This window comes from Sus scrofa, chromosome 5 (genome assembly GCF_054392235.1).
Source record: "Sus scrofa isolate SSC_HxYL_T2T_F1_AM1 chromosome 5, Sscrofa_HxYL_maternal_Yorkshire_Landrace_v2.0, whole genome shotgun sequence".
Taxonomy (NCBI): Eukaryota; Metazoa; Chordata; class Mammalia; order Artiodactyla; family Suidae; genus Sus; species Sus scrofa.
Genome location: NC_139387.1, coordinates 89,512,804 through 89,535,394, shown reverse-complemented (window position 1 = coordinate 89,535,394; position 22,591 = coordinate 89,512,804). Strand labels below are relative to the sequence as shown.

Below are 22,591 nucleotides of genomic sequence, written 5' to 3'. Positions count from 1 at the left end.
GGGGGTTGAATCGGAGCTGTAGCCACCGGCCTACGCCAGAGCCACAGCAACTCGGGATCCGAGCCGAGTCTGCGACCTACACCACAGCTCATGGCAACGCCTGATCCTTAACCCACTGAGCGAGGCCAGGGATTGAACCCTAAACCTCATGGTTCCTAATCAGATTCGTTAACCACTGAGACATGACGGGAACTCCTGTTAACACTGATTGAGCATCCAACCATATCAAAGACTATGAGAAGGTAATTTCCTTATAATTGGTCACATTTTACTACTGGGGAAATTAAGGTGCAATTGGGTTGTCACCAGGTTAGGTACCAAATGATAGGTGTTGAACCAAACCCAAGGCTGTGACTTTTACAGTCAACCTTTCCTCTAGGACTGTGTGATTATCAACCATTACCACATGAGTATGAATTAACTTACCAGCTCTTGTAGGATCATATAAGGCCCTGAGGAATGAAGTCCCTAAACTGGTGAGTTTAGGAAAATGTCTGTTTTGTTGCTTCAAGAGTGAATCCTGGTTGAGCTTTGTGCATTCAGACTTGGAGGCCAGCGGGTAGGTAGTAGGAATCAGAAGTAGAAGCAGAAGGGTTTATGTGCCACTCCAACCTTTGGTAGGAGTTTGAGATGAGCTTTCCCACAGCCATGCATGACTCCTGAAGAACCCCAATATGGCCAAAGATTCCTGAACTCTTACTCTCATTTGCTTCTGGCTGGTGCAGTAAGATGGACTTGGGGTCAGAAACATCTGCTCTCTACTTGCCAAGGAGTCAGTCATGGTGGGACACAGAGGAGACACCACTTAGGCTACCCCCAGGTCCTCAGCGGTCACACTTGTCAGACAGATGGCCTTGGCGTCCAACCTCTAGCAGGAGATGCAGATGGAGGGGGTAGAGTTCTCTGAGCCACCAGCAGCAGCAGGAGGGTCTCAGGACTTGGGGTCCTGGGTTCTCTTGTTCATCAGGCTAATAATGGCACAAGTGATGGGAATGCCTGGAAAACCAAAAATCACCTTCTTGAATAATCCTATTGCTCAGAGTCAGCCCAGAGAGGCAAGTTCCGGGTACCACCCAAACCATCTGATTTAGGGTGAAGAGTGATGTAGTTAGAGTTGGCCAGCGATTCGACAGCTGCTAACATAACCTTTAACACGCGTATTGAAAGGAATACTGAGCTTAGTTCAGTCTGTCATTCCCTCTTAATACTTGAAAAGCCATAGTTTTGTTTGAAAGTTCCCTCAAAAGGCTCTGGTGGGTGCATTTATTCTTCCACTTGACTGCACTTGGAACCCTGAAGTCAGAGCCACCTTGAAACCGAAACTGGGAAAATCCCGGGTCTCTCCGGCCAAGAGAAGAAGCAGAGGTATGTTCTGAGGTTTATTAAATAATTACTCAGTTGTTGACACGTTGTAGGGGGAGGAAAAAAGCTGAGGTGTTGGCAAATATGAGTACAGATTAGTAAGGATCTTGGGTCATGTGGCTTATAAACGAGGTAGAACATTTTGGTGTTGCCTGACCTTTGGCTCGAACCAAGGGATGTGTTCTTCAGACTAGACTCAGTTAACTAGATCTTGGCGTGGTGCGGCGTTATTTTGACTATCTGAATGACCACGGGCAGCTGTGATCCAATTAATGCTGAAGATACTCAGAAGTCGCTGGCTGTTGGGAGCAGACATAGCAGTGACTTGGAGGGAAGAAAACGGGAAGTGAGAAACCAGACCCGGAATTAATTGGCCATTTCAATTTTCCATCTGCAGTTGGTGTGAATGGCAGATGAGGGCAGGTTTCCTAATGAATGGCCCTGAGACTAACTCGGTTCAGAGGTTCAGGGAGGGAAGATGTTCTTTCTCAGCCTGATGATACCTTCCATCAGTATTCCCCAGACTCTAGCCATTTGGGTCTTTCCTTCGCAATTTTTGTCATCTTTTACTGCGATTTCCTGAATACTTTTCAATGACTCACTTTTTAACTTTATTTTTATTTTAAAAAGGAACTTCTCCTACTGCTTCTCCTCCTAGACTGCCTAATTTGGTGAATGGTGTTACCAGTCACTGGGTCACCTCGGGCAGAACATGAGTCATATCCTACACAACTCACTCTACTCCCCACCCCCGCCTCATGTTCTGTTAACTTTATCTCCTACATACAGAGTGAAAGGATAAGTATCATCCAAACTAGGGCATTCTGGGGACGGAAAGGGACACTATTAATAACTGTACCAGGAGTAAACTGGACCTGTCTGAAGCAAATGAGGACATATGGTTGCCCATCTGCATGGCCTTGAATCCTCTTCCTCCTCCCAATCGCCACCATTACTAGCTGCCTGCAGGTCTTCATGATGATTTGCTTGGCCTAGTGCGGTAGCTCACGACTGTTTCTTTGATTTCCGTCTTGGTTCTTTCGGACACGTCTTACCTCCTGCACCTCCACATGTGAGGTGTCGGCCTCTTAAAATCCTTCAGGGGCTTCCCATAATTTCAGGATCAATTTTAATTCCTTAGTCTGGCTTACTAGGCTCTTCACAGATCTGATTCCTTTTTAGTCTTCTAGCCTATAAGCTCATTTCTTTCATCATTCATACAACATCTTTCGAGAGTTACTCTGGATTTGGCACCATGCTAGGCTCTGGAATTTAACAATAAATATGGTGGGTTAGTGCCCTCAAAGTATTTATAGTGAAGAAACAGCCAAGGAAATAATAGAGTTCAAAAAATAAGTGCTATGGTGGGTGAAGCACTGCCCTCTCTGATCTGGCTACTCTAAGTGTGGTGCAGGGATCTGGAAGTTTGATAGAAACGCAGAATCTTAGGGCCCTGCCCCACACTCACTAAAGCCAAATCCATATTTAAAGAAAAAAAACTTGGGGCCACACCCATAGCATGTGGAAGTTCCTGAGGCAAGAAGGGATCAAACCCACACTTTCATAGTGACCTGAACCACTGCAGTGACAACACTGGATCCTTAACCCACTGCACCACAAGGGAACTCCCTAGAACAAACACTTTATTTTTTTAATGTTTTTGTTTTTGTTTTTCAGGGCCGAACCCATGGCATACAGAGGTTCCCAGGCTAGGGATCCAATTGGAGCCATAGCTGGCAGCCTACACCACAGCCACAGTAACATCAGATCTGAGCTGCATCTGTGACCTACACCACAGCTCACGGCATCGCCAGATCCTTAACCCACTGAGTGAGGCCAGGGATCGAACCCACAACCTCATGGTTCCTAGTCGGATTCGTTTCCACTGTGCCACGATGGGAACTCTGAACAAACACTTTAATTCATAGAGACAGTCAGCAAAATAGGGGTGACACAGAGCTGGAGGGAATGGAGAATGGGCGTTCTTGTTTAATGAGTACAGAGTTTCTGTTTGGGATGATGACAAATTTCTGGAAATGGATAGTGGTGATGATTGCACAGTATGCAAATATGCTCAGTGCCATTAAAACCGAATGCTTCCAAAAATGGTGAAAGTGGAGTTTCCGTTGTGGCTCAGCGGTAATGAACCTGACTAGTATCCATGAGGACGCAGGTTCGATCCCTGGCCTTGCTCAGTGGGTTAAGGATCCAGGATTGCCCTGAGCTGTGGTGTAGGTCGCAGACATGGCTCGGATCTAGTGTTGCTGGGGCTGTAGTGTAGGCCAGCGGATATAGCTCCAACTCAACCTCTAGCCTGGGAACTTCCACATGCTGCAGACACAGCCCTTAAAAAAAAAAAAGAAAACAAAAGGGAAAATGGCAATTTATATGTTATGCATATTTTATCACAGTTTATAAAAAGCAAAGATTACCTTGGAGTCAAAGACTTGGTTTTCAAGTTCCAGCTCTGAAGCCCCAATGAGTCTGGCAACTTCTTAGAACCTCAGTGTCTTCATCTGTGAAACAGGAACAATGATGGCACCTGCCTCATAGACTTGTCGTGAAGATTCATTGGAGCAATGTCCATAAAGCATCTGGGAGCTTGTTGGGCCTTCCTTATGCCCATTAAAGCTGGAAAAGCATGTTTTTAGCACAGCCAGACCTCTGCTTCAGAAATATTTTTACCCCTTCCAGCTCTTCTTTGAAGAGGAGTGTTTTTCAATTCTAGTGCCACATTAGAATCACCTGGAAAGCTTTGCAGGACCCTACTGCCTGGAACAAATAAACCAATTTCAAGAAATGGAATAGAAGCATCATTATTTCAGGTGATTTCAGTGTGTAGCCAAGGCTGAGAAACTATCCTCTAGTAGGGTTTCACAAACTTTGCTGTGTATGACAATCACCTGGAGGGCTTGGCACAACAATTCCTAGGTACCGTATACCACAGGGAAATATATCCAATATCCTCTGATAAACTATAATGGAGAAGAATATGAAAAAGAAGATACATGTATAACTGATCACTTCGCTGTACAACAGAAATTAACACAACACTGTAAACCAACTGTACTTCAATAAAATAAAATAAAAAAATCCAGGAGTTCCCACCATGGCTCAGTGGTAAGGAACCCGACTAGTATCTATGAGGATGCAGGTTCGATCCCTGATCTTGCTCAGTGAGTTAAGGATCCAGTGTTAACGTGAGCTGTGGTGTAGGTCACAGATGTGAATCCGATCCTGAGTTGCTGTGGGCTGGTGGCTCTGATTCGACCTCTAGCCTGGGAACTTCCATATGCCACAAGTGCGCCCCTAAAAAGTCAAAAACAAAACAAAACAAAAAAACACAAAACAAAACCCAATTCCTGGGTACGCCCCACCCTGAGGTCCAAATTTAGTAGGCACAGAAGAGCCCTTCACTTTATTCCATCGTCTAGCCGGTGGTCCTTTCCTGCTGTTTGCAGTCTACCCACTACTTAACCTCTTCCAGACCCACTACTCAACTAAAGTTTTTCTTGAAAACATTTGCCAGTAGCCTTCTTCATGCCAATGGTTTCAATATTTTCCAGTTGTGGCTTGTGACACAATTCACCGTGTCTCACAATTCTCCTCCTTCGAATTCAGAGCTACGACTCTGGGTAGTGTTTTTATTTCTCTTTCCTTCTCCTTCCCCTGCTTAGAAGTTGGGATTCCCATCTGGGACTCCCATGACCATTTTCTGGGGTTCCCATATTTATTCCTTAAGAAGAGCACAGTCTTAGAAGTGAGACAGACATGGGTTCATATCTTGTACCTGGGCAGTTCACTCAAACTGTGCCTCATTCTCCTTACTGGTGAGTCATGGGTGATGGCAATTAGTGCCCCTATAAATACATCCCCGACACAGAGCACTGAACTATTTCACCTTTAAGAACATGGTAAAATCCTGACCTTGAAGAAAACTCCAGGAGTGGTGGGACTAACCTGTAGGATGCAGAGAGCAGAGCCAGGGATATCAAAAACAGCGCATGGATGATTGAAATCAAGATTTATCACGGGGCAAGGAAATGGGACCAACCAAGGATTTTCCAGGAGGCCTGGGCAGACTGGGGCTGGGATCTGACAAAAGGAACTGACCCAGAAATTCCCTGTGACTGCACTAAAATGTGAGCCCACGGGCTGGTCCATACACGGAGAGGGGGCTGTTAATGGTGTTGTCAAGGGCTATGGAATGGCTCCAGAGGACACCCACAAGGGGATTTCAACCCCTTCAGTGTGGAATTCCGTCCCTTTGGCAAGAAACAAAGTAATAAAGAACCTGTTACAGTTTGCACCATTCATCGTAGTCATGTGCAAAACATGACCGCGGGGCAGTTACACAGAGCTCTTATTAGACGAGATGAGGTCTCCGTGTGCTGTTTCCCGTCGGTGATGTTATTCAACAGGATGGCTCACATGCTGAAATCTGAAACCCCTTGGGTGAAGAATCCCTCTGCAGGCTGCACCAGATGTTGCTTGTGTAGCTCCCCAAGCCCAGAAAGATGAGTTAATCCTTGAAGGAAATTATTCTGAACTTGCATCAAACTCAGAGGCTTTGATCCAACAGACCATGGCAATAAAACACAAGGCTATCAGAAGAGCTGTGGGTGGCAGTCCTGTCTCTGAGAAAGGAACAGGGCCACTGGCCGACGGCTGTGTTCCAGAAGGCCTCCAGATGCAGAGAGCCAGGAGCACAGGGCCTCACTTAGTGTGATGTTGTGAAAATCCTGCTCTTTAAACACATGTAGTCATAAACAAAAACTTCCTCACCCTTTAAAGACCCTGCAGAAGTATCACCCTCTCCAAAATGCTTCCCCGAATGTTCCAGGCCTCACTGACCCCACTGAGCTTCTTTTACCCTCGTCATCCATAGCACACAGCTTACCCTTCGAACGAAGTTCCTAGAGTCCTAAACCAAGTATATTTCATATTTCTTTGTATCTCTGAATGCCTAGCACTCTAAAAGGCGTCGTAGTCACTGTCTCATCCCTAGAATCTAGCACAGTACCTGGCATAGAGCAGATACTCAGTAGGTGAATAGGCGCTAAATGAATGAGTGGAATTGCTGGTTGATAGTTAAGTTGAGCTGGCGTGAGGAAACAAATAAAGGAAGTTGTAGTAGACACCTCTTATTTTCTTTGCCCAACATGTCACTCAAACCCTTATTCCAGGAGTCTCCTCTTTCTTCACCTTGTCTTTGTGGTTCCCATAGGAACTGCCGTGTTGTTTTATGACTCTCTGGAGTTTACCTGACTTGAACTGCTTCAATGAGTCCTTCCCGGGGATTTTTCAACTTGGAAAAGTTGTTTCCAAGTTGAACGTTAAGAATGTTCCCAAGTTGAATGTTAAGTATGTTAAGATAAGCTCTTTCCAGCACCCAAGGCTAGGTAGATATACCGGTACATTTGAGAGCTACGGCCCCCATGTTTTTCACCACCCAGAGAAAGCTGATGGCTAGCTAAAACGAAGAAGGAAACTAAGGAAGAGAATGCAGAGAGACAGGAAGCATAAATGAGAACCCTGATGGTCTTGGAGCTCTGCGTTTCAGTGGTTCCCGTACTCCAGGCACATTCCTGTCTTTGGGTTTCACAGACATCACATTATACTTTATAATCCCCTTATTTTGCTTAAATGAGTTTGAGTTTGGTCTCTATCACTTGTAACCCACAAGTTCCAACTAATACAGAAGTGTCTGCTTCGTGGTAGATACTCCATTAAAAAAGAATGGATGAATAAAATCTCATTATGCCACATTATGAAGTTTTGCAGACAGGAATTTTTTGTTTTAAAACTTCCCATCCTTATTTGTGGTTTTAAGAAATACCTCTTTGATATTCCTCCCAGAGCTAGTACAGTTCTGAAAATAGAGGGGGGCAAATGGTATACATGGAAGCTACAGTTTCTGGTAGGGTGATCCTTCATTTTTCTTCTCCAATAACTTTTTTTTTTTTTTTGTCTTTTTGTCACTTCTAGGGCCGTTCCCAGGCATATGGAGGTTCCCAGGCCAGGGATCTAATCAGAGCTGTAGCCACCGGCCTACACCAGAGCGACAGCAATGCGGGATCCCAGCAGTGTCTGCAACCTACACCACAGCTCACGGCAATGCTGAATCCTTAACCCACTGAGCAAGGGTAGGGATCGAACCTGAAACCTCATGGTTCCTAGTTGGATTCGTTAACCACTGAGCCACAACAGGAACTCCTCAATGACTTTTTAGCTGTGTGTGCATTTGTTAAGAATCAGATGCTTGGAGCTGCTTCCATCTGTACATGATGGAAGACATTTATGAGGCCTTTTTAAAGTGTCCATAGAATGAAGGTTCTGAGCAGAAGCCATGGACTAAATATGAAAGGATGGTGCTAGAGACTTATTGGAACCTACATTTTCTGAACTTCAAATCCAGGAACACGGCCCAGTATATAAGAGGGAATTTATGGGAACACTGGAAGAGTTTTTTGATGTTGGGGCAACTGGTTACCATATTTGTAGAGCTAATTTTTAGCATCAAATCCTTTTTTTTTTTTTTTTTCTTTTTAGGGTCGCACCAGCAGCATATGGAAATTCCCAGACTAGGGGTCAAATCAGAGCTACAGTTGCTGGCCTATGCCACAGCCACAGCAACGGCAGATCTGAGCTGTGTCTGGAAGCTACAATACAGCTCACGGCAACACCAGATCCTTTAACCCATTGAACAGGGCCAGAGATCGAACCCACATCTTCATGGATCCTAATCAGGTTCGTTTCCACTGAGTCACAAGGGGAACTCCTCAAATCCTTCTTTAGACAGGTTGGTCTACTTATTGCCACCCAAACAGGCCAGATGGGTTTTATCCTTGGGACACTGGCTCACAAAATTCCTGGTGCCAGATACCTAACCCCCTTACCTCATCTCCTTCTATTCATATCAAACACATCCTCCAGGTAGGTCCAGCTATCTTATCTTTTCTGAAATGACTGTTCTTGTTTTTTTTGGCTTTTTAAGGCCTCACTCGCAGCATATGGAGGTTCCCAAGCTAGGGGCCAAATGCAAGCTAAAGCTGCCGGCCTAATGCCACAGGCACAGCAACTTGGGACCCAAGCCACGTCTGCGACCTACAGCACACCTCAAGGCAATGCCAGATCCTTAACTCACTGAGTGAGGTCAGGGATCGAACCCACCACCTCATGGTTCCTAGTTGGATTTGTTATCCACTGAGCCACGGCAGGAACTCCTTTTTTTTTTTTTTTTTTGCTTTTTAGGGCCGCACCTGTGACATATGGAAGTTCCCAGGCTAGGGGTCAGAGCTACAGCTGCTGGCCTACACCACAGCCAAAGCAACATGGGATCCAAGCCACATCTCTGACCTACATACACCACAGTTCATGGTAATGCCAGATCCTTAACCCACTGAGCAAGGCCAGGGATTGAATCTGGATCCTCATGGTTACTAGTCGGATTCGTTTCCACTGCGCCATGATGGGAACTCTGTTATTTGTAGTTTCTGAGTGTGCTTGTCTTCTGTCTCCAACTGGGTTATTAAGTTCCTGACGGCAGGGACAATAATAACAACAGTAATAACAGTAATAGTAGCCAATGATCACACTAATGAAAACAACAATAATAGAAGCAGCAAATATTCACTAAACACTTAAATGTGCTGGCTCTGTACTAATCATTTTACAGGTACAGTGGCCCTCCACATCCAGGTTCCACATCCACAGATTCAACCAACTGCAGGTTTCAATCTGGTTGGTTGAATCTGCAAAAATGTGGAACTTTGGGTGCAGAGTGTTGCCTATACCAGCCATTTATATAACAGACTTGAGCATCCGCAGATTTTGGTATCTGTTGGGGGTGGGTGGGTGGTAGAACCAATCCAGGTAGATACAAAGGGACAGCTATATTTTCTAATTTAATCCTCACACAACCATGTGGAGAAAAGATTAGTGTTATCCCCATTTTATAGATAGGAATTCAGAGTCTTTTGTTTTTCAAATTGATTTTTTAAAATAAAAATTGTTTAAGGTAGACAACATGATGCTTTGATACATATATGTAGTGAAATGATTACTACATTGAAGCTAATTAACATATCTTCTCTCATAGTTACATTTTTTTGTGGTGGTGGTAGTGGTAAGACTATCTAAAATCTACTCTCCTAGCAAATTTCCAGTAATCATTATGGCATTCTTAACTATATCATGTTATATATTAGATATCTAGACTTATTTCTCCTACATAACTGCAATTTGTGACTTGTGTATCCTTTGACCAACATCTCATCCCCCCCCACCACCCTTGGTAACCACCATTCATATCATTCAGGGGGGTGGGGGATGGGGCACAGCCCTCAGCATGCAGAAGTTCCCCGGGCAGGGATCATACTCGGGCCACAGCTCTGACAAAATGGGATTCCTAACCCACAGCACCAACTTTCAGCCTTCTAATCCTTACTTATATACATTGAACTTTTTTAGAGTCCACATATAAATGAGATCATGCAATTTTGTTTTGTGTCCAACTTATTTCCATTAGCCTAATGTCTTCCAGGTTCATTCATGTTGTTGCAAATGGCAAGATCACCTTCTTTTTTTTAAGCTGAATAATATTTATAATAATGTATATACACACATATACAATGAAATATATAAATATATACACACTACAATTTCTTGTTTTTGTTTTTTTTATGCACTACAATTTCTTAATCTGTTCATTTGTTAATGGACAGTTACATTGTTTCCATATCTTGAAGAGCAGTTCTCTGTCCAAAATGTACACAGCCAGAATGTGGCAGAACCAGAATGTGACCTCCAAACCTTTGCTCTTACCCAGCGTGGGTAAGAGCAATCTTGTATCATCTAGCTACCACAAACTTGTGAATAATAAGTATTTGTTGAATACATGTTTTTTAAAATAAAACAGTGAAATTCTTCATAAGAGACAGAGAAACTGAAAGTGCCAGAAGCAAATTCTCCTCCCCAAAGAGTTGGAGCATACTTGAAAGGGGGATACTCAACTTTCCCAATGTCCTTGGCTGAAGGCAATCCCATTTCCCACTCCACAAATAAACACGCTTTATAGGAACAGGAATACTGAGGATCAGCTAAGGGGAAGGGGTGGGCACTCTGGTGAAGAAGCAGCTCGGGGAGCCCAGGAGCCTTCAGGAAGCCCAGGGATCTTCACAGTGGCTCTACTACCACCCAGTCACTGGCACCTCCCTGGGACTCAGTTTCCAAACTTGTAGAATGACACATTTGAACTCGATTAGCAAGTCTCCAAGTATATTCCCTGGAATATTAGCCCCACAAGAAATTCACATATAAATTCATGTATAAAATTATTTTATCGGAGTTCCCGTCGTGGCGCAGTGGTTAACAAATCCGACTAGGAACCATGAAGTTGCAGGTTCGGTCCCTGCCCTTGCTCAGTGCGTTAACGATCCGGCGTTGCCGTGAGCTCTGGTGTAGGTTGCAGATGCGGCTCGGATTCCGCATTGCTGTGGCTCTGGCGTAGGCCGGTGGCTATAGCTCCGATTAGACCCCTAGCCTGGGAACCTCCATATGCCGCGGGAGCGGCCCAAGAAATAGCAACAACAACAACAACAAAGACCAAAAAAAAAAAAAATTATTTTATCAATAGCTATTGGGCAATTGCATTTCCCCTTGGGAGACACACAAGCCATATTAGAGGATCTGAGAAGGCAAGAAGGAAAGAAATTACTTCTCATATTTAATTAATGGTTATTTAACCCGTTTCCTAACCCAATTTGGTTTCACATAATAACTGCTAATATCTCTTAGAGCTAAAAACCATACTTAGGTTTTAAAAAAAATTGGCTAAATATTTTCTAATGACTAACATTCTCTAAGTCTCAGAGATAGTAATGTTAACTTGGGAGTTCCCTTCGTGGCTCAGCAGTTAACGAACCCAACTAGGATCCATGAGGATGTGGGTTCAATCCCTGGCCTCGTTCAGTGGGTTAAGGATCCAGCGTTGCTGTGAACTGTGGTGTAGGTCGCAGACAAGGCTCGGATCCTGCATTGTTGTGGCTGTGGCGTAGGCAGGCAACTGTAATTTGGATGACCCCTATCCTGGGAACCTCCATTTTTTGCTAAAAAGCAAAAGAAAAGAAAAAGAAATAATAATGTAACTTTACTGTAAACTATTCTTTGGTGAACTAAAGGTGGAATCATAGTTGCAAATGTTTGAGATTTTTTTGTCAGAAAAGTTTAGAGGGTGTTCTGATGCCTTACCCAGGTTTAGCTGTTCACGCTGCTTGTGAGTCTCCTGAAGTGGACGATAGGGGGCACCAGTGGACTGCAGGAACGGCCACGCCTCGACAAACTCAGTGAGAAAGAGCAACCAAAGTTGTGGCAACCAGAGCTGTTCCTCTTTCAGCCGAATGGGAAGCTACCGAGTGCCAATTCCTCTCCCTTTTTGATCACTCTCCCTCTCTCCTTTGGAGAAAAAATTGGGATTGAATCAGGATAGATAACATTGTACGTTTTCCCTTTACCTTTATAGACAGAAAACCATATAAAGCAACTCTTTTCAACTGCTTGTCTGTAGGTTGTGTTCATTTTGGGGCAACTACATTGAACAGTGGGGGTTCTGAGCCTATGAACTGAAAAAGGAATCCTCCTTTCCTTCATCAATTCTCTCATTTTAAAGTAAAAAAAAAAATTGTACAGGTTAAGCAAAGAACAAATTTCATTAGGATTTATAAAGTTCCTTTTTTTTTTTTTTTTGGTTTATAAGGCCACATATGGAGGTTCCCAGGCTAGAGGTCAAATCAGAGCTACAGCTTCTGGCCTACACCACAGCCACAGCAACGCCAGACCCAAGCCGCATCTTCGACCTACACCCCAGCTCAGGGAAATACCGGATCCTTAACCCACTGAGCCAGGCCAGGGAACGAACCCGCATCCTCATGGTTCCTAGTCAGGTTTGTTAACCACTGAGCCACGAAGAGAACTCCCTCTGCTTGATTTCTGATCCAGCTCTTCCACTCATCTCTTTCAGAAAGTACAGCTGGGAAGAGCTAGGAAGCTAGAAATTAAGCAGTTGAAGCTCTTCAGAAAGTTTCTAGTGCCTTAGAATTCTAGGAAGTCCAAATCACAGAATCACAGAAGTAAAGATTTGACAATAAAGGATGAAATGAACATTTATTAAACACCTCCCATATTATTGGGCATTTTTTTTCAACCTCACATTCCTTCTCAGAGGTAAGCATGCTGCGATCTCCTTTTTATAGACGAGGGGAGAAAAGGATCTGAATGGCTAAGGAAATGGACCCCGATCGCTGAACTATCGAGCTAGGATTTGAACTAAGTTCTGTCTTATGCTCACTGTTCAGAACCATCATTATTGTTATTCATTTATGTATTTGTTTATTTAATTTTTGCCCTCCCTGTGGCATGTGGAGTTCCCAGGCCAGGGATCAGATCCAAGCCATAGTTTGGACCCAAACTGCAGCTACGGCAACACTGGATTCTCAATCCTCTGTGCCGGGCCAGGCATTGAACCTGCGTCCCAGTGCTCCCAAGACACCATGGATCCCATTGTGCCACAGTGGGAACTCCTGCTCAGAACCATTATACCATCACTTTTTATTCTCAATTCCTGTTTTCTGCTACAATGACACAGTCCATATCCTCTACACATGATTTTTTCCTATACTTTCTTTACATTTGCACACATAACTATATTCTACAACCATGTTTGTCTCTGCTTTTCACCATCATTTGAGCAAGCAAGTTCTTCCCAGGATCTAACTTGTATCCCTCCAGAGGCAAAGGGAGTTCCCTACCTTGCCTAGGGGAACATGGAAATTGGCTACAACATTCCAGGAAGCAGCTCCTCTAGGCTGGGTCTAAATTACTGCTGCCTCTTTTCTTCTTTTTTGTAATTTTTTTCAGTTTTATTGAAGTAGAGTTGGCAAATACGACATTTAAAGAGCATGACATGATGACTTGCTACACATTGTGAAAGGACCCCTCTCTGAGTTAACACATCCGTTACTGCACACATTTACCTTTTTTTTGGGGGGGGGCATTTAAGTTCTAGTCACTTGGCAAATCGCAATTACCAAACTACTTCTGTTAGAAGAATTGACAATTCAAAACACATGCGCTCTCATGAAAGCCTCACTCCCACCTCAGACGCTCAACTCTAGGCCCTTTTAGCGTAAGCCTGAAATACCACTCAGAATCTGGCCCTGTTAGCTAGACTGCAGTCAGAAAAGATCGCGGCTTTTCTTCCACTCCCATTCCTGCACTGGGTCCTGCACTGTTCCCTTTTATCAAAGTATATTCTAGGGCTCAAATATATGGCCTATTTGCATTTGAGCTGTCAGTGACCAGAAAACAGAATTTTTTAACATGGGGCGTTTGGGCACTCTTTTTTATTCTTTACAAATAGAAAACTCTAGTCTGAAAAATCCCTTTGCAAAAAGATATGTGTTGGGCATCTAGAAAAAGAGAAAGCATAGCAGTACAATAATTTGCATTTAAGAGCAAGTGAAAGTTTTCAGAAAATGTAGGGAATTTGGAGGTAAAAGACCTGGGTGTGAATCCTCTCACAGCCCCTTACTACTTATGTGATTCAGGGCCTGTTAATTTAACCTTTCTAAGCTTGTATTTTCTTCTCTGTGAAATGCAAGTAATAATACATATATAACTCATACAAACATAATGCATAGTTCATAACTGTTGAAAAGATTCCTGCAAAGTACTTCATTAAATTTTAAGATATCATTATTAGTACCATTGAGGAGTTCCCGTCATGGCACAGCAGAAATGAATCCACCTAGGAACCATGATGCCTCAGGTTCAATCCCTGGCCTTGCTCAGTGGGTTAAAGATCCGGCATTGCCATGAACTGTGGTGTAGGTTGTAGACACGGTTCAGATCTGGCGTTGCTGTGGCTGTGGTTTAGGCCAGCAGCTGTAGCTCCGATTCAACCCCTAGCCTGGGAACCTCCATATGCTATGGGCGCAGCCCCAAAAAGACAAAAAACAAAAAGACCAAAAAAATTAGCACTATTTATATTGCTGCAGCACTAAAAGAGCCTACCTCAGGTTTGAAAGAATAACTTTCATGGTTACTAGTCAGATTCGTTTCTGCTGCACCACAACAGGAGCTCCGAGAGAATGACTTTCAATCTTGTCTCTTTGGGGCACATTTTTATTCTGGGTGTTTACTATGTACCAGGCCTTACATGTGTTAAGCTTCACATATATTAGCTCATTCCTATCAACAATCTTAGAAGGTAGATGCTAGAAGGTGTTTAGTAACTACATTTTATACCTGAAGCCAAGAAGTGAAGCAAAATACCTATAGCTATGAGTTAGTAAGTGATTGAACCCAGGCAGTGTATTTCTGGAATCCATCCTTCTGAGGACTCTATCAGTTAAGACTCATTTTGGAGGTGAGGAATAGAAACTCAAAATAACACTGGCTTAACCTAGATAGAAGTTTATGTCTCTTTTATGTAAAAGTCCAGAGGTCAATAGTTCAAGACTAAACTGGAGGCTCAACTTCACACAGCACTCAGGGCTCCATGCTGCCTTTTATTCCAGTTCTCCTGATATGCAGTCTCATTTCCAACACCCAAAACAGATGCTAGAGCTTAGTTGTTATGTTATATCTTCTTTCCAAGCAGTCGGATGGAGGAAGATAGAAAAGGGATAAAAGACATGGCAGTTTTGTACTGTGGACTCCTCCTAGGTGTGGCCATATAGCATTTCTGGTTATATCCCATTGATCACAACAGCAAGAAGGCTGGGGAATGCAGTCATTACTCTGGATGGCTTTGTGACCCGCTGAAACTGGAGAATTTTATTACTGAAAGAACGGGAGAGGCAGTCAAGGGCTAGGGAATGTGTGGAGGCGCAGTGGGAGACAAAGCTGGAGAGGTGGGCAGGGGCTGGGTGAGGAGAACCTACCAAGACCCTTCCATTCACCACGCTAATCTTTGGGTTCATCTCCCATTTTAGCAGGTACCAGGGAAAGGCAGGGCTATCCATTGAAAACCATCAGTTATGGCCATTGACTGGTCCTCAAAAGCCTTGTACTAGGCACTCCCAGAATACAATGCAGGTGTCCACCTTGGTGGTAGATTTGAGGCTGGTTCCAGTCTGAGACTCATTAGCTCATTAGGCTAAAACGGGGGTGGGTGGCTTCTGATTCATGTCTCCAGAGAGTCCAGAAAGAGGAGGTGGGGTGGGAGGACACCAGGACAGCCTTTAGGTTTTGAGTGGCCTCTGGTTGGCTTCTTTGCACCTCCAGAGAGGGTCTGGATGCCGCACACTGGAAAGCAACTTCATGGCTTCCAAAGATCTTTCCCATATCCAGTTTCTCTTGGAACACACAGTAAGACTGCAGTAGGGGTTGCTCTGTTCACATTTTGCCAATGAGGAAAAGGAAGTCAGAATATCCCTGTGATATTCAGTAGGAGGAGGTGAAGTCTTAGAATCTGTCTTTCCACAAAGTGCCAGGAGATTCTTAGGCTCCGATAACTCTGAGAAGCACCACACTCAAGGCGCTGAGCAATATGGCAAGGTGACATCTCACGAGGGTGGCAGGGGAATCAGGGGACCATAAACTCCATGACGACTTTCAGTTGTGTTTTTCATCACTAACGCTGCATCCCTACCTGGCACCTTGTAGGTACTCAACAAATATTTGATGAAAGGATGAATGAAGACAAGTTTAGGTCTGCAGCCTTCTTGGATACTACTTCTTGCCCCATGGAATAACCCCAGAATGAGGTCACATTTTTATAGGCTTAATGTTGACAAGGTAGGAAATACATACTCTTAAACCCTCCATTTTAGAGAAAGAAACTGAAGTTAAATGATTTGCCCAAGGTTACATAGATTATAAGCACTAGAACCAAGATTCAAACTCAGGCTCTTAAATATTATTACTGTCTTGTTTCTCTCATAGAGAATAACTGTTCCCTGTCAGTAGGTTTACTGTGGCTCAGATCATTCCCCATGAAACAGAAAAACATCTATTCCGTAGGTATTTAATGTAATAGTTAAACCTAATACAAAGATGTGAGTCCTGTCACTTGACACCAGTGGTATAGAAAAGTTCCACTCTGCTTCATATCCTATTTGCTCATACTGAAGTGCCAAACCAGATTGACAGCGGCGAATGCATAGTGACCTTGAATGTTTACTTTACTCATGAGCACACATCTGTTTTCGTTAATGGGGATGAGGGCAATCAGAGGGAGCTCTCAGAAGCAGACGTCCTTGACGTGGAATTCTCTTCCAGTCTGTGAAGTTTTATCATCCCTCAGGCTGGAGAGCAGTTTGTCAGTTTAGACAGTGGCCTGTTGAACCCAGAAGCTTCTGGCTCTTCTGTTCTTTCAAAAGAGGCCTTGTTTCGTAGGGGCCCTTTGCTGAACTTGAATCTGAAGGAGATGTGAGATTTTGTGGAGTCACAACATCAAAAGGACCCCAAGGAGGTTTAGAAGAGGAAAACAGCTCTGTGGGGGTCCCATCTAAAAACTCCTCTTTTCCGGCAACAAATTCAAAGTACAGGAGTTGACCTCTTCTGATCCGCCTTCTCAGGGTCCCTCCCCCACCACTGCTCCTTTGCCACTTTTGAATCCACTGCCTCAGCCCTAGCATGGGCTGTGGGGGAGGGGAATTTGCCCACATTGGGAGTCGTTTGCATTTCCTTCCTTGGTTGACATGGCTTGATAGCAGGCATAACACACAGCTTGCACAGGCAAATGATGCCTTGTAATGCGTTTGGCATGAGCAGCCTTCGTGTTTTCTTGCAAGTTCTTCATTTGTCTTAGATGCACAGCAGCTGGCCCTTACACTCTCTGACTGCTATAAATGGGCACACACAGGCCGATGGGGAGTCAATCAGTGGGTTTCATGGGGACTTGGCTTTTTCACTCAGCTACCTCACCTGAAAGAAAAGTTGGAGACAGGACCATATGCTTCTTGGAGGCAAGTAACTGTGACTAGATTTGGAACCCACCACATCACCCAAAGTGATGAAAACAGCTGTCGACCGACTGACGTTACATCCCCTGACATTTGGTAGAAAGTGAGGCGTTTTCAAGGAGCAGCATATGAAAAAAGAGTGGAACTATTGTATTTGGAGTGAAGTAATGAGGTCCTGCTGTATAGCACAGGGAACTATATCTAATCATTTGTGATGGAGCACGATAGAAGATACCATGAGAAAAAGAATGTATATATATGTATAACTGGGTCACTCCGATGTACAGCAGAGGTTGACAGAACACAGTAAATCAACTATAATAACTTTTTTTTTTTTTAAAGAAAAATAGAAGTAAACCTGGGAGTTCCTGTCATGGCTCAGCAGTAACAAACCCAACTGGTATCCATAAGGATGAGGGTTTGATTCCTAGCCTCATTCAGTGGGTTAAGGATCCAGCGTTGCCGTGAGCTTTGGTGTAGGTCGCAGCTGGCATTGCTGTGGCTGTGGTGTAGGCTGGCAGTTGTAGCTCTGATTCGACCCCTAGCCTGGGAACTTCCATATGCCACAGGCATGGCCCTTAAAGAAAAGAAAAGAAAAGGAAAAGTAAACCCACATATAAAAGAAATAGTGGAGGTAGGAAGTAAGAATACAGAGGGTCTTGGTAGTAAGTCTGCTCATGAAGCAGTCATAGTCTGATTTTGTATTTCTTTTCTAACTCAATAAAAATGTGATTTTTTTCCCCTTGGTTACAGAAGAAATATGATGACTTATGGTTCAATACTTCCCTATGTGATTTCTTAGACTTTTGACATTTATATCATACTGCTTTTTTGGTGTGTGTCTTTTTAGGGCTGCACCTGCAGCATATGGAGGTTCCCAGGCTAGGGGTCTAATCAGAGCTACAGCTGCCGGGCACATCCACAGCCACAGCCACGCCAGATCCAAGCCTCGTCTGCAACCTACACCACAGTTCACGGCAATGCCAGATCTTTAACCCAGTGAGCGAGGCCAGGGATCGAACCCAAGACATCATGGTTCCTAGTCGGATTCATTTCCACTGCGCCATGACAGGAACTCCTATATCATGTTTCTAACAGTTATATTATTGGTTTTCTGAGATATCTGCTCATTCCATTGGGAAAAGCATTTTTTTTATTAAAATTTTTTTTTTTTTTCTTTTTAGGGCTGCCCTTGCAGCATGGAGGTTCCCAGGCTAGGGGTCAAATCAGAGCTACAAGTGCTGGCCTACACCACAGCCACAGCAACACAGGATCCTTAAGCCACTGAGTGAGGCCAGGGATCGAACCCTCATCCTCATGGATCCTAGTTGGGTGTTTTAACTGCTCAACCATGAAGGAAACTCCTGGAAAAGCGTTTTTTTTTTTTTTGTTTTTTTTTTAATTTTATGGCTATACCTATATCATATGAAGCTTCAGGGCTAGGGACTGAATCTGAGCCACAGCTGTAACCTACACTGCAGCCTTGGCAACACCAGATCCTTTAACCCACTGTGCCAGGCCAGGGATTGAAATGTACCTCTGCAGCTACCTGGGCCACTTCAGTCAGATTCTTAACCTACTGTGCCATGGCAGGAACTCGTGGAAAAAGCATTTTGCAATACATGTAACCTCTGTTCATGCTGGTCACCTCCTTTCACTGCTCCATCCACCCCCATGCCACATTTACGCTTTCCCAAATTATAATTCTGACAAATCAAGGGCTCTAGGGGTCTGCATCTCGTCTTTCTGCAGTTCTGACAGAATGTGGGAGTGGGCAAGCAACAGATGGTTAAAGATTTGAGCAGGCGGGGACTCGTATCCACTCTAATGCTCTTGAGATAGATGCACCTGAGAAAGGTAAGTCTAAGCATGAGAACCAGACATCATCTTCAAGGCTATTGGGAACCCAAATAGCCTTACCCCTTCCTGAAGTTTCCCCTGCATAAGCTTGGAGGGAGACGAGCCCAATACCTTAGCACTTTCCACGCAGGACTCCAGGTTCCCCACCACCCGAGAGAAGGAAAGATAATTGACATCGAGCTTCCTGCCAATTTTGTCCTCTGGGGCTCTCAGGTTGGATATAATTTTATATAGAAAGATAAGGAAGGGGAGTTCCCCTGTGGTTCAGTGGTTAATGAACCCAACTAGCATCCATGAGGATGTGGGTTCAATCCCTGGCCTCACTTGGTGGGTTAAGATCTGGTTGACCCATACCAGAGCTTTGGTATAGGTTGGAGACGCAGCTCAGAAACCACCTTGCTGTGGCTCTGGCGTATGCCAGTGGCTACAACTCCAGTTCAAGCCCTAGCCCGAGAACCCTCCATAAGCTGTGGGTACAGCCCTAAACACACACACACACACACACACAAAGATAAGGAAGGAGTTCTCATGTGGCTTAGTTTGGGGTTCAATCCCTGGCCTTGCTCAGTGGGTTGAGGATCTGGTGTTGCCGTGAGCTGTGGTGTAGGTTGCAGATGCGGCTCGGATCCTGTGTTGCTTTGGATCTAGCATAGGCCGGTGGCAATTCAAGCCCTAGCCTGGGAACCTCCATATGTGGTGGGTGCAGCCCTAAAAAAAAAAAAAAAAGAAAAAGTAAAAAAAAAAAAAAAAAAACCATGGTTCTCTCCCAGATAAAATTAGATATAGATGTGTATATAAGCCTGTTCTTGCTGCATAACAAACTACCCCAAAATTTAGTGGCTTAAAATATGTTCAAGATCTGTGGATTGGCTAAATAGCTCTAGTCTGGGCTGACTGGAGCTGAGTGGTTGAGACTGGCTCATTCGTATACCTAGGATGGCTGGAATAGCTGGGACAGCACGGTCTCTCTATCCACAGTGTCTGTCATCCTCTAGGTTACCCTCAGGCTGCTCCTAAAGCTCTAGGAGAGATGAAGCCCTAATGCACAAGCATGTTTTAAGCCTCTGCTTATGTTACATTTGCTGATGTCTCATTGGCTAGAGTAAGTCATGTGGTCATGTGTTTGAAAGTGGAGAGGAAGACTCAGTCTCTTAATTGGAGGATCTGCAACATATTGCAACCACTTAAAAAATATGCCACACCATGTGACTTGCTTTGGCTAATAAAATGTGAAAGCTTTGGGGGCAGAAGCTTTAAGAACAATGTATGCGTCCCTGTATTCTCCTTTCCTTCTCACACAATCACCAGATACCCTGGAGATGGCAGTTGCTCTGCCTGTCCCTGTTCCAGAGTAATCAAGATGAGCAGAGTCTCCGTGCCAGTACAGTCTGCACTGGACGTGTGGCTTGAATAAGAAAGAAACCTTTGTGATCTGAAGCCAGGAGACAAAGTAGAGATTTTTGTTATTGCTACAAAACCTGTTCTATCCAAACTAATATAAAAATGGCACAAGCATTAAAGCGATTTTTTTTTTTTTTTGTCTTTTTGCCTTTTCTAGGGCTGCTCCCGCAGCACATGGAGGTTCCCAGGCTAGGGGTCTAATCAGAGCTGTAGCCACGGGTCTACACCAGAGCCACAGCAATGTGGGATCTGAGCTGCATCTGTGACCTACACCACAGCTCATGGCAATGCCGGATCCTTAACCTACTGAGCAAGGCCGGGGATCGAACCTGCAACCTCATGGTTCCTAGTTGGATTCATTAACCACTGCGCCACGATGGGAACACCTAAAGTGATATTTTAAAAGAACGGTTATTTATATGGGAAAGAGTTCATGATATAATTCTATATAAACCAGCAGCCTATAAAGCTGGTATATCTTTGCATATGTTATTTAATCTTAAATTTGTCAAAACAAGCAAACACACAGACACATATCCTTAAAGGAACTACTACATCAGAATGTTAACAGTGCGATTACAGGTAATTCTGACTTCCTTCTTTCTTCTCTGTATTTTCCAAATTATCTATACGGAGTTTGTATTATCATGGTAGAATATGTTATTCTTTTCAATCACTACTGATCCCCTCCCTGTCCACTGTCAGGTGACTTACTATGTCTCCTATGGGAAGCTTTTATGTCCTTACCTCATTGGGTTTGCTTTTGGTCATGTGACATACTTTGACCAATGAAATGTGAGTAGATATGGCATTCACCGCGTTGGAAAAGAAGGTTTATGATTCATCTTGAGTTGGCCAGTTCTCTTGCTCTCTCCCAGACATGTCCTATGTAGAAGCTATTCTTTCAGCCTGGGACCTGAAATTAGAAGACAGAGCAGAGCCCAGGATATAAGATACAGGAAATATGTATTTTCTCTGCTCCCGGTTCCAGGCCCAGAGCTCTTAAAATCCTTGTAATAAAAGCAGTAGGAGTATCTTTTGTTCTAAAATTTGATCTTTGACTCTCATTTCTGACACTGAGCTCCTAAATCCCTTGGAATTTTCCAGGTGATATCAGCGTCTTTCATTCTAATGAGGTGACTCTTGGTGGAGGGTCTGGTCACCATAAAGACCAAGCCAGGATTAGAAACTTGGAATTTCCAACCCCACCCCCACGCTCCAGAGAAAGAAGCGCTGGAAACGGAGTTAATAATGTGATAACGTCCCCATAAAATGTCAAAAGTACAGTGTTTGGAGAGTTTTGGGGTTGGTGAACACTTGAAGGTGCTGGCAGATGTGCACCCAGAGAGGGCACTGAAGGTCCAAGGCCCTTCACCACACCTTACTCTGTGCATCTCTTCCATCTGGATGTTCATCTGTATCTTTATTTATTTATTTTTTTTGATAGGCAAGAAATAGATTTATTAAGATAGGATGTTTGTGAGAGATGCAAGCAGGCAGGCAAGAAGGTTCTGCCCATCTGTATCTTTAATCATATCCTTTTATAATAAAAAAAATGGTAAACAGTAAGGGAACTGCTTTCCTGAGCTCTGTAAGTTGCTCTAGAAAATTAATTGAGGAGTTCCCGTCGTGGCGCAGTGGTTAACGAATCCGACTAGGAACCATGAGGTTGCGGGTTTGGTCCCTGCCCTTGCTCAGTGGGTTAACGATCCGGCGTTGCCGTGAGCTGTGGTGTAGGTTGCAGATGTGGCTCATCTGCGTAGGCCGTTGGCTACAGCTCCGATTCAACCCCTAGCCTGGGAACCTCGTTGCTGTGGCTCTGGCGTAGGCCGGTGGCTACAGCTCGGATTCAACCCCTAGCCTGGGAACCTCCATATGCCTCGGGAGGGGCCCAAGAAATAACAACAACAACAACAACAAAAAAGACAAAAAGACAAAAGAAAAAAAAAAAGAAAAAGAAAATTAATTGAGCCCACGGAGAGGGTGGTGGGATTACGTGG

The 22,591-nt window shown here is 44.1% G+C and overlaps 2 protein-coding genes across 14 annotated transcripts in view; both read right to left on the bottom strand.

The window, feature by feature from the left end:
- The window catches only part of GNPTAB (N-acetylglucosamine-1-phosphate transferase subunits alpha and beta), a 211,495-nt gene that overhangs the window by 184,784 nt on the left and 4,120 nt on the right, over positions 1–22,591 (bottom strand). Inside the window, exon 2 of one of the 3 annotated variants that reach the window (XM_084957374.1) lies at positions 11,614–11,817. The gene's annotated coding sequence lies outside the window, so the exon portion shown is untranslated. Of the gene's footprint in view, positions 1–426; positions 565–11,613; positions 11,818–22,591 lie in introns of those variants that run through there. The other 2 variants (XM_021092669.2, XM_021092666.2) reach the window with 2 other exon arrangements.
- WASHC3 (WASH complex subunit 3) overlaps positions 247–22,591 on the bottom strand; it is a 130,629-nt gene continuing 108,284 nt past the window's right edge. For 4 of the 11 annotated variants that reach the window (XR_014804206.1, XR_014804208.1, XR_014804207.1 and 1 more), the window contains 2 exons: positions 21,339–21,507; positions 14,531–17,292 (listed from right to left, as the gene is read on the bottom strand). The gene's annotated coding sequence lies outside the window, so the exon portion shown is untranslated. Of the gene's footprint in view, positions 1,687–2,417; positions 2,628–3,794; positions 4,135–11,613; positions 11,818–14,530; positions 17,293–21,338; positions 21,508–22,591 lie in introns of those variants that run through there. The other 7 variants (XR_014804199.1, XR_014804200.1, XR_014804201.1 and 4 more) reach the window with 7 other exon arrangements.